This window comes from Manis javanica, chromosome 5 (assembly GCF_040802235.1).
Source record: "Manis javanica isolate MJ-LG chromosome 5, MJ_LKY, whole genome shotgun sequence".
NCBI lineage: Eukaryota > Metazoa > Chordata > Mammalia > Pholidota > Manidae > Manis > Manis javanica.
This window is the reverse complement of record NC_133160.1, coordinates 102,381,725-102,400,878: the sequence shown is the minus strand read 5'-3', so window position 1 is coordinate 102,400,878 and position 19,154 is coordinate 102,381,725.

Sequence of the window (19,154 nt, the reverse complement as noted above, 5' to 3'; positions counted from 1 at the left end):
AGGAATGGGGAAACAGAAAATAACTTTATAAAAGACAATTCATGATGACAAAATGATTATGCCTTCTAGAGGATATTGGAAAATTTAGTCTTTTAAAACGAAGTATAAAACAGTTTATTATTAATTATCCTGGGTTAGGAAAGGCTCATTCTTGGCACTTATGTTTCAGAAATTATTGGCAGCATGAAAACCCGAAAGCTTCCATGTTAATTCTCTTTGAAAGATGTTCATTAAATCTTTGAGAATTAGAAATATTCACTTTCTTTTGAATTGCATGCTGGTAAAAACACGATGGGGCATTTTAGCTCAATAATTAACAAGGGCCAAGTTTTTTTTAATGCTGCCAACTCCAGCAGATTCAGTGAGGCTTGTGCGGCAAGCTGCTGTTAACAGGGGAACTCAGTTCATACTGGCGAGTCTGGCCAAGGTCCGCTTTGTTTCTGCACAGAGGGGAGCACTTCAGAGCAAGTGAGGACTTACTCTCTGCCATGCCAAGATTAATCTGCTGTATGTTCACTCACGTTCATTACCAAGAATCCAGAGAAGAAGGTTGTCTCTTGTCCCAAAGACAGCTATTTGGTAGGAAATGTCTACACCCAATGTAGTTATTGATTATCTTGAACACCAGGAAAACCTTCATGTGAAGACATCAGTGAACGACATAAGATTAAGGGCAGTGCCTGACTGCTGGCGATGGCAATGATTGCCTCTTCCCTCTCTTGCCCACTTCAGTCCGCTGTCCACACAGAAGCTGGAATTAGAATGAGGCTAGAAAAAATTGAGATTGCAATATTTTCCTTTCCTAATGTTTTTCCATTGACCTTAAAACCCAATGTTCTTACAATGGCCTATGAAGTCCTACAAAATCTAGCCCTGGCTGCGTAACTGCGTCTGTCCCCCGTTTCTAGTTTCTTCAACAACAATCGCAGAGAAAGAGTTGGAGGGAAAACTAAAAGTCCAAAGAAACTGAAAAGACCTATAAACTGCATGCAACATGTGAATTCTGGTTGGATTTGAATTGAACAGAACAACTGTAAAGAACTGAGGAGGCAACTGGAGTAACTTGAACGTGGATTATCTATTTGTATTCAGAATTATTGTTAACTTTTCAAGTGAAATAATGGTATTGTGATTATATATGTATTTTTAAATGGCCCTTACCTTCTATAGAGACCTTCTAGAGATGAATTAATATAATACCTGGAAGTTGCTTCAAAATAATCTAATGAGTTGGGGAGGAGTGTGGAGGTATAAATAAAACAAGATTGGCTATGAGGAGATAATTATTGAAGATGGATGATGAGTACATGAGAGGTTATTATACTACTCTTAGATATCTCTGTAGCTCTGAGAAGGGGTACAAACACACTTTATAAGATTTGAAAACAGGAGACAGCATGACATCTTGGAAAGAGTGTAATCTTTGAAGTAAGACATCTGGAATCCTAAACTCTATCTTTTACTAACAGCATCAGCTTGAGAAACCTCTCTATTTGTTTTCTATTCTATAAAACCAGGGATTGTGAAATGTACTTTGAAGCAAGTTTTGAGAACTAAATGAAATCATGTATATGTGACTCTACTACAGCGTCTAGCACATAGAAGATGTTTAATAAATGACATCTTTTACTATTTATCAAGAACCAGTAATAGAAGTATAGCTGTTAACTCCTGTTATGACTCACTTAGTTCTTATTTCTCTGTCCAGTTATTTAACTTTTCCTATCTGTATTTTTTCTTGCAGACCAGAACTTAAATTGCTTAAGGGAATTTCAGGTTGTTTTTTTTTTTTTACATTGTTTTATTATGCCTAGAACAGCGATGGGCATAATAAATGATTACTGACTGAACAAATCAAAACAAGGTGCTTGGCTTCTTGAATTTGGGCATCAAGAACTAATACTGAATCACAAACATCAGCAATGTCTGTGGAGCATCGTGTGTATGGTTTTTTTTTTTTTTTTTTGAGAGGGCATCTCTCATATTTATTGATCAAATGGTTGTTAACAATAAAATTCTGTATAGGGGAGTCAATGCTCAATGCACAATCATTAATCCATCTCAAGCCTAATTCTTGTCAGTCTCCAATCTTCTGAAGCATAATGAACAAGTTCTTACATGGTGAACAAATTCTTACATAGTGAATAAGTTCTTACATGGTGAACAGTACAAGGGCAGTCATCACAGAAACTTTCGGTTTTGATCATGCATTATGAACTATAAACAATCAGGTCAAATATGAATATTCGTTTGATTTTTATACTTGATTTATATGTGGATCCCACATTTCTCCCTTTATTATTATTATTATTTTTATTTTTAATAAAATGCTGAAGTGGTAGGTAGATGCAAGATAAAGGTAGAAAACATAGTTTAATGTTGTAAGAGAGCAATTGTAGATGATCAGGTGTGTGCCTGTAGACTATGTGTTAATCCAAGCTAGATAAGGGCATTAAAACATCCACGGATGCAGAAGATTTCTCTAAAAACAGGGGGGGTGAGGTTCTAAGCTTCACCACTGTTGATCCCCAATTTCTCACCTGATGGCCCCCCTGCGACTGTGCCTGTCTTAGGTTGTTCCTCCCTTGAGGAATCTTACCTGTCTCTGGCTAACCAGTCATCTTCCGGGGCCATACAGGGAGATGTAAAGTTGGTAAGTGAGAGAGAAGCCATATTGTTTGAAAAGGTTAGCTTTTTACTTCTTTGCAGATTTATGCCCTGTGGCTTCTATGCCCAGCATTTGTCTTGAGGTATCTTTACCACTTGGAGGAATTATGATACTTGGTAAATTCGGTATGAGGCACGAATTCTATTTAAGGGTTGTAATTAGAAAGGAAGAAGAAAAGCTATAGAGGTAGCAGATGGAAGAAAACATGGGAGGATTGATTATTTCTTTGACATATCTTCTTGTAGAGTAACTTAAGCATGTATAGGTTTTAAACTACTAACCAAATTGCACACACACATTAACATAATAGGAATACAGTTATATAACCAAAGCAGATCTATAATTACCAGCCATCTCCAGTGAAGCCAAGAAAACCAGTTAGGCACCCTAGGCATTTGTGAAAATTTGTCTATCATATGATGGATATTGTCCAACTGTACTTGAACAGTCTGAGAGAAATCAGACAAATTAAAACAACCCATTCCTGGGAACTGTTCACATCCCATATGTTCTTTTAACCATAGATAGTCTGTAGTTGTAAGATTTTGAAGCGCTATAACTTGCACTTCTCCTAATTCTTGGTTGAGTTCCAACAGTATAGATCCAGTCAAATTTGTTGTTTTACTGTATGCACAGGCCAGCTTAGATATCTCCTTCTTCATTCCAATGGCAAGTCCAGGAAACGGTGGGATGGATGCAGCTACAACTGCAGCATTGCCTGGAACTTTGTGGAGGTTTTTTGATGATCATCTTCTGGTATGAGTCTTCCAGAGAGTGCGGATGTTGGAAGTTCTTCTTTATATCTTATCTTAGTTCATTTTCTGGGTAGCTAAATTAGGCTTTGATCCTCTGTATAAACACAAACAGACCCTTTGCCCACACTTTGATATGCCCTTTATACCATTGTGTAGAACTCATTGGAGGTCACCACACAGGAACTGCTTTTTTTTTTAAGAGAAAGGAATATTATCAGAGAAGTGTACCTCCATAGCCAATCATCTGACATCCTTTAAGTGATCAAAATTAAGGACATTTAAAGCATGCATTAATCGTTGATTTACCAGATTTTATCCTATCAAGGAGTAATCCCCCTTTTCTTTCTTTCTTTCTTTTTTTTTTTTAATCTTTAATTTACACTTACATGAAGAATATTATGTTTACTAGGCTTTCTCCTATACCAGGTCCCCGCTATAAACCACTTTACAGTCACTGTCCATCAGCATAGAAAAATGTTATAAAATCACTACTTGTCTTCTCTGTGTTGTACAGCCCTCCCCTTTCTCCCTACCCCCCCATGCATGCTAATCTAATACCCCTTTCTTCTTCCCCCCCCTTATCCCTCCCTGCCCACCCATCCTCCTCAGTCCCTTTCCCTTTGGTACCTGTTAGTCCATTTTTGGGTTCTGTAATTCTGCTGCTGTTTTGTTCCTTCAGTTTTTCCTTTGTTCTTATACTCCTCAGATGAGTGAAATCATTTGGTATTTCTCTTTCTCCGCTTGGCTTATTTCACTGAGCATAATACCCTCCAGTTCCGTCTATGTTGCTATAAATGGTAGGATTTGCCCTCTTCTTATGGCTGAGTAGTATTCCATTGAGTATATGTACAACATCTTCTTTATCCATTCATCTACCAATGGACATTTAGGTTGCTTCCAATTCTTGGCTATTGTAAATAGTGCTGCGATAAACATAGGGGTGCATCTGTCTTTCTGAAACTTGATTGCTGCATTCTTAGGGTAAATTCCTAGGAGTGGAATTCCTGGGTCAAATGGTAAGTCTGTTTTGAGCATTTTGATGAACCTCCATACTGCTTTCCAAAATGGTTGAACTAATTTACATTCCCACCAGCAGTGTAGGAGGGTTCTCCTTTCTCCACAGCCTCGCCAACATTTGTTGTTGTTTGTCTTTTGGATGCCAGCCATCCTTACTGGTGTGAGGTGATACCTCATTGTAGTTTTAATTTGCATTTCTCTGATAATTAGCGATGTGGAGCATCTTTTCATGTGTCTGTTGGCCATCTGTATTTCTTTTTTAGAGAACTGTCTGTTCAGTTGCTCCGCCCATTTTTTAATTGGATTATTTGTTTTTTGTTTGTTGAGGTGTGTGAGCTCTTTATATATTTTGGACATCAAGCCTTTATCAGATCTGTCATTTACAAATATATTCTCTCATACTGTCGGGTTCCTTTTTGTTCTATTGATGGTGTCTTTTGCTGTACAGAAGCTTTTCAGCTTAATATAGTCCCACTTGTTCATTTTTTCTGTTGTTTTCCTTGTCCAGGGAGATATGTTCAAGAAGAAGTCACTCATGTTTATGTCTAAAAGGTTTTTGCCTATGTTTTTTTCTAAGAGTTTTATGGTTTCATGACTTACATTCAGGTCTTTGATCCATTCTGAGTTTACCTTTGTATATGGGGTTAGACAAAGGTCCAGTTTCATTCTCCTACATGTAGCTGTCCAGTTTTGCCAGCACCATCTGTTGAAGAGACTGTTATTTCCCCATTGTATGTCCATGGCTCCTTTATCAAATATTAATTGACCACATATGTTTGGGTTAATTTCTGGAGTCTCAAATCTGTTCCACTGGTCTGTGGCTCTGTTCTTGTTCCAGTACCAAATTGTCTTGATTACTATGACTTTGTAGTAGAGCTTGAAGTTGGGGAGTGAGATCCCCCCTACTTTATTCTTCTTTTTCAGGATTGCTTTGGCTATTTGGGGTCTTTGGTGTTTCCATATGAATTTTTGAATTATTTGCTCCAGTTCATTGAAGAACGTTGCTGGCAATTTGATAGGGATTGCATCAAATCTGTATATTGCTTTGGGCAGGATGGTCATTTGACAATATTAGTTCTTCCTAGCCAAGACCATGGGATGAGTTTCCATTTGCTAGTGTCCCCTTTAATTTCTCTTAAGAGTGACTTGTAGTTTTCAGGGTATAGGTCTTTCACTTCTTTGGTTAGGTTTATTCCTAGGTATTTTATTCTTTTTGATGCAATGGTGAATGGAATTGTTTTCCTGATTTCTCTTTCTATTGGTTCATTGTTAGTGTATAGGAAAGCCACAGATTTCTGTGTGTTAATTTTGTATCCTGCAACTTTGCTGTATTCTGATATCAGTTCTAGTAGTTTTGGGGTGGAGTCTTTAGGGTTTTTTATGTACAATATCATATCATCTGCAAATAGTAAGAGTTTGACTTCTTCTTTACCAATCTGGATTCCTTGTATTTCTTTGTTTTGTCTGATTGCTGTGGCTAGGACCTCTAGTACTGTTAAATAACAGTGGGGACAGTGGGCATCCCTGTCTAGTTCCCGATCTCAGAGGAAATGCTTTCAGCTTCTCGCCGTTCAGTATAATGTTGGCTGTGGGTTTATCATATATGGCCTTTATTATGTTGAGGTACTTGCCCTCTATTCCCATTTTGCTGAGAGTTTTTATCATGAATGGGTGTTGAATTTTGTCAAATGCTTTTTCAGCATCTATGGAGATGGTCATGTGGTTTTTGTCTTTCTTTTTGTTGATGTGGTGGATGATGTTGATGGATTTTCGAATGTTGTACCATCCTTGCATCCCTGGGATGAATCCCACTTGGTCATGGTGTATGATCCTTTTGATATACTGTTGAATTCTGTTTGCTAATATTTTATTGATTATTTTTGCATCTACATTCATCAGGGGTATTGGTCTGTAATTTTCTTTTTTGGTGGGGTCTTTGCCTGGTTTTGGTATTAGGGTGATGTTGGCTTCATAGAATGAGTTTGGGAGTATTTCCCCCTCTTCTATTTTTTGGAACACTTTAAGGAGAATGGGTATTATGTCTTCTCTGTGTGTCTGATAAAATTCTGAGGTAAATCCGTCTGGCCCCGGGGTTTTGTCCTTGGGTAGTTTTTTGATTACCGTTTTAATTTCTTTGCTCCTAATTGGTTTGTTTAACTTTTGTGTTTCTTCCTTGGTCAGTCTTGGAAGGTTGTATTTTTCTAGGAAGTTGTCCATTTCTTCTAGGTTTTCCAGCTTGTTGTCATATAGGTTTTCATAGTAGTCTCTAATAATTGTTTGTATTTCTGTGGAGTCTGTCGTGATTTTTCCATTCTCATTTCTGATTTGTTGATTTGTGTTCATTCTCTTTTTCTCTTAATAAGTTCGGCTAGAGGCTTATCTATTTTGTTTATTTTCTCAAAGAACCAGCTCTTGGTTTCGTTGATTTTTGCTACTGTTTTATTCTTCTCAATTTTGTTTATTTCTTCTCTGATCTTTATTATGTCCCTCCTTCTGCTGACTTTAGGCCTCATTTGTTCTTCTTTTTCCAGTTTTGATAATTGTGATGTTAGACTATTCATTTGGGATTGTTCTTCCTTCTCCAAGTGTGCCTGGATCGCTATATACTTTCCTCTTAAGACTGCTTTCACTGCATCCCACAGAAGTTGGGACTTTGTGTTGTTGTTGTCACTTGTTTCTATATATTCCTTGATCTCTATTTTGATTTGTTCATTGATCCATTGATTATTTAGAAGCATGTTGTTAAGCCTCCATGTGTTTGTGAGCCTTTTTTTTCTTTGTAGAATTTATTTCTAGTTTTATACCTTTGTGGTCTGAAAAATTGTTTGGTAGAGTTTCAATCTTTGGAAATTTACTGAGGCTCTTTTGTGGCCTAGTATGTGGTCTATTCTGGAGACTGTTCCATGTGCACTTGAGAAGAATGTATATCCTGTTGCTTTTGGATGTAGAGTTCTATAGATGTCTATTAGGTCCATCTCTTCTAGTGTGTTGTTCAGTGCCTGTGTGTCCTTACCTATTTTCTGCCCGGTGGATTTATCCTTTGGGGTGAGTGGTGTGTTGAAGTCTCCTAAAATGAATGCATTGCAGTCTATTTCCCTCTTTACTTCTGTTAGCATTTGTTTCACTTATGCTGGTGCTCCTGTGTTGGATGCATATATATTTATAATGGTTATATCCTCTTGTTGGACTGAGCCCTTTATCATTATGTAGTGTCCTTCTTTATCTCTTGTTACTTTCTTTGTTTTGAAGTCTATTTTGTCTGATACCAGTACTGCAACCCCTGCTTTCTTCTCACTGTTGTTTGCCTGAAATATGTTTTCCCATCCCTTGACTTTTAGTCTGTGCATGTCTTTGGGTTTGAAGTGAGTTTCTTGTAAGCAGCATATAGATGGGTCCTGCTTTTTTATCCATTCTATTACTCTGGGTCTTTTGATTGGTGCATTAAGTACATTTACATTTAGGGTGACTATTGAGAGATATGTACTTATTGCCATTGCAGGCTTTAGATTCGTTACCAAAGGTTCAAGGTTAGCCTCTTTAGTATCTTACTGCCTAACTTAGCTCACTTATTGAGCTGTTATATACACTGTGTGGAGATTCTTTTCTTCTCTCCCTTCTTATTCCTCCTCCTCCATTCTTCATATGTTGTGTGTTTTGTTCTGTGCTCTTTTTAGGAGTGCTCCCATCTAGAGCAGTCCCTGTAAGATGCCCTGTAGAGGTGGTTTGTGGGAAGCAAATTCCCTCAGCCTTTGGTTGTCTGGGAATTGTTTAATTCCACCATCATATTTAAATGATAGTCATGCTGTATCTCAGTATCCTTGGTTCAAGGCCCTTCTGTTTGATTGCATTAAATATATCATGCCATCCTCTTCTGGCCTGTAGGGTTTCTGTCGAGAAGTGTGATGTTAGCCTGATGGGTTTTCCTTTATAGGTGACCTTTTTCTCTCTAGCTGCCTTTAAAACTCTTTCCTTGTCCTTGATCCTTGCCATTTTAATTATTATGTGTCTTGGTGTTGTCCTCCTTGGATCCTTTCTGTTGCGGGTTCTGTGTATTTCCGTGGTCTGTTCGATTATTTCCTCCCCCAGTTTGGGGAAGTTTTCAGCTATTATTTCTTCAAAGAGACTTTCTATCCCTTTTCCTCTCTCTTCTTCTTCTGGTACCCCTATAATATGGATATTGTTCCTTTTGGATTGGTATCATAGTTCTCTTAGTATTGTTTCGTTCCTGGAGATCCTTTTATCTCTCTCTATGTCAATGTATGTTTACTGTTCTCTGATTTCTATTCCTTCAATGGCTCTTGCATCTTATCCATTCTGCTTATAAATCCTTCCAGGGTTTGTTTCACTTCTGTGATCTTCTTCCTGACATCTGTGATGTCCCTCTGGACTTCATCCCATTGCTCTTCCATTTTTCTCCACATCTCATCCCATTGCTCTTGCATTTTTCTTTGCATCTTCGTCAGCATGTTCATGATTTTTATTTTGAATTCCTTTTCAGGAAGACTGGTTAGGTCTGTCTCCTCAGGTGTTGTCTCTGTGATCTTTGTCTGCCTGTAGTTTTGCCTTTTCATGGTGATAGAGATAGTTTGCAGAGCTGTTACAAGTGACAGCTGGAAGAGGTTTCCTTCTTGTTGTTTTGTGACCTACGGAGAATAGCGACCTCTAGTGGCTTGTGTTGGGCAGCTGTGCGCAGACAGGGCTTTTGCTTCCTGCCTGGCTGCTATGGAGTTTCTCTCCGCTGTTGCTTTGGGCGTGGCCTGGCTCGGGCTGCTGCTCCAAAATGGTGGAGCCCCATTGGAGGGGGAGCAGCTGGGAGGCTATTTATCTCCATAAGGGGCCTCTATGCTCCCTGCTGCCCAGGGGGTTAGAGTGCCCAGAGATCCCCAGATTCCCTGCCTCTGGACCAAGTGTCCTGCCCTGCCCGTTTAAGACTTCCAAAAATCACTTTCCAAACCAAAACAACAACAGCAACAACAAAAGGAAAAAAAAATTTTAATAAATAATTTTTTTAAAAAAAGAAAAATGCACGATTTTCTTTGTCCTCAGGCACCAGTCTCAGGCACCCACTAACCAGTCTTGCTTCCCTGTTTCCCTTGTATCCAGAACCCCACGCATGCACTGTGTCTGCGCTCTGGTCTGGATGGCTGGGGCTGGGTGTTCAGCAGTCCTGGGCTCCCTCTCCCTCCCTGCTGACTCCTCTCCACCCACTGGGTGCTGGGGGGAGGGACGCTTGGGTCCCACTGGGCCGGGGCTTGTATCTTACCCTCTTCGCGAGGCGCTGGGTTCTCGCAGGTGTTGATGTGGTCTGGATGTTGTCCTGTGTCCTCTGGTCTCTATTTTAGGAAGGGTTGTCTTTGTTATATTTTCATAGATAAATGTGGTTTTTGGGAGGAGATTTCTGCTGCTCTACTCACGCCACCATCTTGACTCCGCCCCATGTGTATGGTTTTGTAACTAGTGTTATTAAACACTTATTTGTCGAGTGCCCAGAATGTGCCAAGCAAAAGAAAGTAGTTCTAAACACAAGAGATTCTGTTCTAATTCTGTTGTAAGTAAGAAAGAGAACTGAAAGTTGGAAAGGAGAAAATTTTAAAGTCCTGGTAAACACTACGAGATTAATTGTATACAGATTTTCTCTACCTTTATTTTTTGTCAGTGTAAGTAGTAGCACTTTCATTCCTTTGCTGCAGTTCTGTCATGTTTTGTATCAAGACCAATTCACTTGACATTGTATGTGCTTGGCATTAAAAACAGGATAAGAATTCTGTTTTCAAAAGGGGCATAGTTCACTGTTAGCCTCTGCCAAAACCATGTTCCCCTCCCTTTCTTTCACCTCCCGAGGAGACAGTTGGTTACATTCTGAGCAGATGCTTGCTCAAACAGTGGGCAGCAAGCCCTGGGCAGCCTGCATGCTTAATTTTAAGCAAGATCTTTGTGTGTTTTATTATATTAATTAGTGTACTGGCAAGGTCCAATGGGATTTTTAGACCAGCAAGGGTTTTGCTGATCCCTTAATTTGCAGTTTGTGATGGCTTTTTTGTTTTTGTTTTATTCTTCCACTTATTAAACACTTCAGTCTAGCATTAACTGTAACTCCCTGTAATGCTAGAATCTTAGAGAGTGATGTATGCAGATGGATGGTGGCTGTGGTGAGGAGGGCAAAGTGCACTTTCTCTTTGGTTTGAAAGTGGACTGCTCCCCTTATTTTATGCACGTAGGCATTTCCCTATACAAAGGAGCTCTGAGAAAGATGTTGCTATGCTGATGTGCTTTTTAGGGACATGTAGAAAATTTTCCAAACTTCCATTCGAGATTGTGCAAGTAAAATTCACTTGATTTAGTCATCCTGGGCCCGTGAAGAGAGGACTAGAGGAAATACATCAGGTAGGGATGTTTTTGAGCATTTGTATAATTGCATGCTGGGGGAGATTTTCCTGTTGCCCTTTAATTAGTTACTTGTCTTCTCACCACTGTTGAGGGCAAAGATGCTCCATGTGTTATCCCATCTAATCTTTACTGTATCCATCTTTATTAATAAAACTCAGTCCAGTCCAGTTTAATGCTTTATTCACAAATTCTACGTAAGTCTTACATTTTTCTTTATGCCCAGTGCAAGCTTGACCCTTCCTTGGCTTTGAGGGGAAAACTACAGGGTCAGCTCTTACACCCCTCTCTCTAGCACCTTATAAAATGCAGAAAATTATTTATTACTTAAAAATGTGTTTTGTTGAGTATTCCAAAATTTTTTAATGGGGCCTTCATGGGGATGGGAGTAGGGGATAAATGCAAAAGAGTTCTTGCTGAGGAAAACGTGAGAATTAAGGAGTGATGAATTAGTAAATAGAGGCCTTATGGTTGAGTTGGCAGTTTAATAAAACATCCCATTTTAAAACAAGTTTCTTTTATATTTTCTTAAATTTCCAGTGGAGCAGGTAATACTCATGTAGAAAGATCATAACTGAACAAGTTCTTCCAAAATGAGCAGAACTTTTACTTTCCAAAAGTTACTGCTCTCTTTTTTCTTTTTGGATCCTTTTGTTACTGCTGAGAAGAGAACAAAATGAAATGCCGGTCTTATCCTTTTCCCCTGCCATGGGACCATGGGAATTGCTTGGGAACTGCTGGGATCCTGAAAAAAAATTCTTTAGAAAAAGAAAGATCTGAATATGGAGAGTCATTATTTAAATCAATTATAAGAAAATAGCCAAGTAATAAATAAACATGTAGAATGGCCTCCAAATCATAGTTAATCCATCTTGAAAAAAAATCAGGCATTATGTCTAAAAGTAATTTAATATACAATGTTTCTTTTTGCTCTTTTTCTTTTTCAGAGAAAATGATGCTCAAAAGGGTACAGCATGTATTTTCAGGTGTCTTCTCATTCACTGATACAGATAAATAGTAGAAGGAAACACAGATAATGAGGCATGTGTAGTACTGAAAACTGACTGAGATTATTGAACATTTTGAAGGCCATCTAGGTTCTGAAAAGCATGATTATTTTGGAAAAGTCATTAACATAAAGTGTTTTGAGGAAGACTCATGTAAGGTGTTTGTAAAGGGTCCGAATATGTATTTTTCTAAAAAACACCCTCAAAATATAAGAGATATTAATGACAATTATACCTCAGTAGGGATATTTGCGTTGTAGTTTGGTTTTAAAACTTTCACTTAAATTTCACTGTGTGGTATTTATTCTGGTTGGGCGTCTGTAAATGCCTTGTTGATTATAAAGTTTTGTCATTGCGCATCCTTGTAGTTCATCCGCTTTCAAAAGAATTTTATCTGTAAAGCAGTGTGTGGCTTCTGCTGTACCCCAAACTCTTCCTTTGAATATCCTCGTAAGGAAATAACGCATCTTGAAAAGATTATATAGACATAGACATGGAATAGACATAAAATAACAGAACTGTGGACAAAGCAATGATCTTTGGAGTCATAAACGGCTTTGAGTTCGGGCTCTACAACCTCCTGGTTGTGCCACTTTGAACAAGTTACTTAAACTCTTTTAATCTCATTTTTCTAACCTATCAAATAGGAATTCAAATGGTACTTACTTCTTAGAGTTGTATGGAGCATGGGAGAAAGTGCACATAAAAGCACTTAGCACATTGCCTGGTACATAGTAACACCAGAAGTAGGTAACAGTCATTATTTCTTCAAAGACTGTCACTTCATAAAATAAGCCTCGCTCTCTTCAAGAAACAAAGGCACATCTCTGCTCTATGCAGAATGTTTTCTCACTGGAAATTCAAAGCTCATTAAGCTGAATGAAAATCATAGATTAGAAATCAGATACAAGTTCTTACAAATAGGTAAAGAAGATAATGCTTTCCAAATTTCAGTGGGCGGTATCTGAAAAGGAAAATAAGAACACAGCCAATTACATACTGCTAGGCGGAAAACATTGACAACATGTCACAGTACAGTGAACAAACACAAACTCTGTCGCCTATCTGCCTGCGTTCAAATTCTATGCTTACTGCTTATTAGTTATGTGATGTTGGGCAAATTCCTTCACTTCACAGTGTCTTCATCTATAAAGTGGGGTAAATAAGAATACCTGAACAAGTTGTTGAGATGAGCCCCTAAATGCATATTCATAAAGGGCTGAGAACAGTGACTGGCATATAGTAAATTCTGTATAGGTATTTGTTCAATAAATAGATGCAACAGTTTTCTTGCTGTCTTAAAACAAGTCCATATTTAGATTGCTAAAGTAATTTAGTATGAAGAGGGTCTCAGAAGAAATACCTGCAACATATACAAGGCCCAATTTTGCTCTAACTCCCATTTTCTTCTTTTTCTGTAAGCTATATTTATTTGGCTCCATTTCATTGTGGGGGAGAACTATGATACACTCACTTGTCTTTTTTGAAGTTTTGGTGTGTGAACTTGGCTTATCAGACACTTAATTTGGCGCTCAGCCAAAGCTCAGCTTTAAGCTTTCACCAGCATTTTTGGTCTAGAACATAAGGGTATAGGAAAATAGAAGAAGAATTGGCCTTTGGGGTGTTTTTATTTATTCCTCCAGCTCAGATGACCAGAGAGGCCAATATAAACTGAATATCTGGTTCCAAGATTGGTAATGAGCCCCACCCCCAAAAGTACTGGCATGCTTCTAACATTGGAAGCTTTTCACTTTTGATGAGACTGTAACAGATTTTTATTTACAAGGCAAAAGCTTTTATTCTTGGTAAAGATCTGCTTGCTGCTCATTATGGATCATTATCCTTGGCTCTGACATAACAGTTAGGGAAAACCATATCCCCAGTTTTTCTCTGGGAGCAGTTTACTAGGTCCTAACACAGTTGAATATATATATATATTTTAGGTGATGGGATTAGTTCTAATTACAATAAAACCAAACACTTTTACTTTCAAAACCCAACTTTTTTTCCCTAACATCTAATTTAAAAAAATTAGTTACAGAGTTACTGCAGCCCCCCAAAATTTCAAGCCTACTAACTATACAAACAATCTCTTTGAGTGATAAAGAAGTTTCTTGTGCAGCCAGTCCTCTCTTTGCACACTATTCTGGGGCCATAAAAATGATATGTTGTATACTTGAAACCAGAATAATATTGTATATCAACTATACTTCAATAAAATATAATTTAAGAAATGACTGTGCCAACCCAAACCAATCAAAGTAATGTTAATAAGCAATAGGAAGTATTACAATTGTTCTGTGACCTTTTGTCAAAATATTAGAAACTATCTTACTGTTGGTTATGAATGTACAAGGAAGAGAAAAACTAGTTGAACCACTTATTTAATATGCTGTAATTTAGAACACTGAGAATGAGAATATTTATTTGTAAGAAATGCATCACCAGTACAACAAATAGTGCTCGCCTTCTTCTCATTGGATAACTGATGTGATGGAGACAGCATCTTTTCTATGCCTTGCCTATTTCTCATATCTGTTTCTAAGTTTGGATCAGTTTCCAACATTTCATCCTTTGTCCCTTCACTGTTTTAAAGTATTTCTGAGAGTTGCTTTAATGCAAAGTTTTTGCTGTTGTTATTTCCCCTGGGACATCTTTATCTTTTCCGTTACAACTACTTTTCCCCTGTATATTGATAAGCTTGCCTTTGCTAAGGCCCTCTGTCTGCCCATGTAAAGTCCACAGTCCCCTGGTCAGCTGTTTGTAACTCAATATACATTTGATTAAGTAATTTCTCTGCTAAAGATCCTTGAGTGACTTAATGTATAAAATTTGTGAAATGTCTACAATCCTTTACTCCTTCCTATACCTAGGCCCTTTTCAATGTTACCTTTTAAATCCTCCCATCAAGATGTGAAGTCTTTCCCCCTCCTCCTTGAATCTTAGTTGGCCTGTGACTTGCTTTGGCCGATAGGATGCAGTGACAGTGTGCCAGGCTGTGCCCATTCCTCTCACTCCTCTGGGACCCTCCTCTCTGCTGTGGGAAGCCAGCCTTCTTCAGGGTGAATGTCACAGCAGATGCTGTGCCCAGCTGATCCAGTGGTTGACTGTACACACGTGAATAAATCCAGTCAAGAGTGGAGAATTGTCCAGCTAAACTTACCCAAAGTGCTGACCCTCAGAATCATGAGCTAGGTAAATAGTTTTGCTTTGAGCCATAAACTCTGGAGTGATTTGTTATGTAGCAATGTCTAACTGATCTACTTCCCAGTGCTTTAGGGCCAATTCTGACCAAGAGGCCTTCCAGCCATGGCTTGGACACTCCTAACAATAGGGAACTCCTACCTGTAATAGTGGCCTCCTCTACTTTTGTGTAATGTGATTTTAAAAACAAAACAAAACCCAAAAAAGGTGGCTCTGATAATTGTAGCTTTCAAATCATTGAATAACACTGAATATTTTTGAAAGTTATTTTTTTGGTAATAACTGAAACCTATTACCTTGAAGTTTCTATTCACTGGACCTAGTTTTACTTCCTACAAATAATGAAAATAATCTAAATCTCTCCTCCACATGATGCTTTTCAAATACTTGAAGATGGCAATTGTGTGCTTCACGGTCCTTGCTTCTTCATGTTAAATATTTCCACTTCTAACTGACAAATAACGTTTTCCCAAGATTATTGTCATTTCCACTTCAACAACAAATTCCTTCCCATTGGTCAGAGTTTGCCACAGAGTAGCAATTCCCACAGTCACTTCCTTTCCATGACAAAGCTGTCAGGGAAGTCAGGAAATTTCCAAGTTACTGCTTTTCAGCTGATTCAAGCATAGTGATTTGTCATCTGCATTATGAAGGCAGCTCCCCTTCTCTCTCTCTCTCTCTCCATCTGGCCTGCCATAGCAGGGACCCTGATCCTGAAAGTGTTTCAAGGACAGAAAAAAATTAGAAGCAGCTAGGATTTAAGTACAGTTGACGCTTAAACAATGTGAGGGTTAGGGGCACCAGCACCCCTGTGCAGTTGAAAATTCAAGCATAATGTTTGACTCCCCGGAAACTTAACTACTAATAGGCAGCTGTTGACCGGAAGACTAACTATAACATGAACAGTCAATTAACACATATTTTGCATGTTATATGTATTATATAATGTATTCTTAGAATAAAGTAAGCTAGAGAAAAGAAAATATTATTAAGAAAGTCATAAGGAAAGTGCACTTACTATCTATACTGTTTTTATTGAAATTATCTAAGTAAAAATAGAACCATGTAGTTCAAACCTGTGTTGTTCAAGGGCCAACTGTAATTATACTTGCCGGGCACAGTTGGGACTATTCTAGAATCTTTTATACCAGTGTTTTTGTTTTAGTTGTATTCCTTGGATTTTCATCCTTTCAAGCTTTGGAACCTTGGAGAAAGACTTATCATACCTTGCATATTTTTTCATGTTTATTTAATGTTGTTCTTTGGGCCTCTAAGGCCATAAATATTGATTTTCACTTGGATGCCCTCTCTTGACCTCTTGTGTCCAAGAGCATGGGTGTGGAGTGCTCACCTGAGGTAACAGGAGCTGCTTATGCCAGAGAGCTGTGCAAAGTAAACAGTGTCCTGGTGCTGGGCCAGAGTGGCAGAGTCGAGGCCACAAGTAAGCCCCACAGTTCGCTGACTGTGTAGAGACACCTGAGAATCAAATTTGGGAAGATGTGGGGTTTCTTAGGTGAATGCCTTGTGTATTGGAACACCATTTATTAGTTAGAAAGAATACAACACATGGTTGTGTAAATCAGCTGTTAGGGTCCAAGGTGAGCAAGGGAGAGTGAGTTACCTCTGCATCTGCTTATAGATTTGAAGTGGGGGGAGGGAGGTAAGTTCTTGAACTTGACTTTTTACTATAATTTTTGGTTAAACTGCTATTACAGCAATGTCCTCTGACTGGTTTTCCAAATTGTGTTCACGTCACTTCTTTGTAGCTTTCATGACAAAAGTTCTTTGAATATTAATACATATGTTGTGGCCTTTCCAACTTCCCACTTGTACATAGCCCCAAAATTGGCATAGCAGTTGTAGCAATTTGATTTGAACTCTGGCAAGCAGTTCAAATGTACTGATGTCTTTGATGCCAATTCTCAATGCTAGACCCTGTACATTTTACATTATTTGCCATCCTTTCTCTATGTCAGTGGTATATTCTACTTACAACTCTGAATCCTCTTCTCTCGTCCCTGCTTTCTTTCAAAACCTCTCTAGTTACTGGTGATATGTATTTAGAACAGGGTTTCCCATACCTGCCCGATCACCAGCTCACAGAAGCCATTCAGTGTCTAGAAAATCCTTTTTAGATAGATAAAGTAAGATAAGGGCTGGGGTCACTCTCAGTACATAGCTCCTCGGAGTTGCTTGGACTTTGACATCCCGGGAAGCTATTATGGCATTGGGTATGCCTCGGTCTTGGTCTGAAACATTCTCTCTTAAATTTCCCTCCCTTACTCCTCACTGCCAACACCCCAGTCTATACTCACAATCTCAGCGGTTTCCCTGACTTCCCTGTGACACTGCCGAATTCCAAGGACCCTCACAGCTCAGACCTCCACAAGGAGTCTAATAGTTTTATGGTAACAGTGAGGGGCATGCCTGGTTCTAAAACGGTGATTTAATCTGAGATCAAACTGGGTTTTTCACCTTAATTTAGAGCAGCCTGGATAACCGGAAAAACAAAAATAACAAAATAAAACAAAAAACCTGTTAACTCTATGGTGTTTGGGCACCTGGTCCCTCAAGGAGTTGGCAAAACTTGATTCAAAACCTGAACTTCCTGATCTGTGAGGTTTGATGTTGTCTTGCTTCCTCACTTTTCTCTCTGCCTTTACCATTCCCCCTCTTTTCAGACTGTCTCTGATCAGCCCCACCAAATCCTGGAGATGAAATCTGTACAGCGACCATTTCTATCCACTATCTTCAAGCCTTTGGCGAGTTTTTCCTGTAGGTCGGTGTGAAGAACAGTGGTGGTGGCCTCCAAGAGATGTCACATTGCAGGCCTTGTTATCCTCCTCCCACTGTTACCCTGCCCCAATACTGGATTCGTGTAAGGCAGTCTCCAAGTCACTGGTTTGAAGTAGAGAAAGCTTTATAATCAGAAGGGCAGCCCAATGAGAAGGCAGGGGACCTTTCCCAAATCTGCCTTACTGAAGGGGAGGAGGGTTAGGTTGTATACTATTGGCAAAGGCATGTGGGGGTTAGGGCAGAAACAGGAAAGGCCTTGACATTTCTCAGAATGTCACCAATCCCATCTTCCTGTGGGGTCCTGGTGTGATTAGTGTTTACTCTGTGTCTGGTATCAACTCTGCAACATAGATGTTATCAAAAAATATTGCCCACATCCCCCTGCTTTAATCAGCTTCAGGGAAGAGGCAGGGGACAAGACAAGGCTAATGATCCTTGCGAAGTCCTGCAGTGTGTAAGGTCACTTTGAAGGGAGAGCTGAGTGAAGGTACAAGAATAAAGAAATACTCTTCACAGCCACTTGCCCCCTTTCTTTTCTTCTTTATCTTCCTCTTCTGAAAAGACCACAAAATCCAGCATTGTCTTACACAGGGCAGTCTACCCATATTCAGACCCTCTCCATTGCTCAGCTTCCAATGTACTGTTTTGACAAGGCGTGTCTTCCATACAGACACAGCACTCTCTCTGAAGGGAATTCTGGTAAATTCAATTCTTCCACTTCATTACCCTATAAAAACAGATTTTGGAAGGTCTGCTATGGCAGGAACTACTTAGTGACATATTTTGGGAGGAAGTAATATTTCATCTTTCCTTTTGTAGTCTCTTTTTACATTGATTTTTTGTTTGTTTATTTATTTATGTATTATTAATCTACAATTACATGAGGAACATTATGTTTACTAGACTCCCCCCTTCACCAAGTACCCCCCACACACCCCATTAGTCACTGTCCATTAGTGTAGTAAGATGTTGTAAAATCACTACTTGCCTTTTCTGTGTTGCACAGCCCTCCCTGTGCCCACCCCCACATTATACATGCTAATTGTTATCACGTCCCGCCACCTAGGGCAACGGCAGGAGAACGATCACTGAAGGCCTGGTTCGTTAGGAATCTTTATTATGGGCATCCGAGCATCCATCTTGCGAAAGGCAAAGGCAAAAAACAACAACCACACCCACTTCCTCCAGGGCAGCAGCTTATATAGCATATCCCAACCAATCAGCTGACTGATCACGCGCCAGGTTCAGTCTTATTGGAAACATGTGAAAAGCGTGCTATGAGCACGAGCACGGAAATGGGGACAAGCCAATCATGGAGACTTC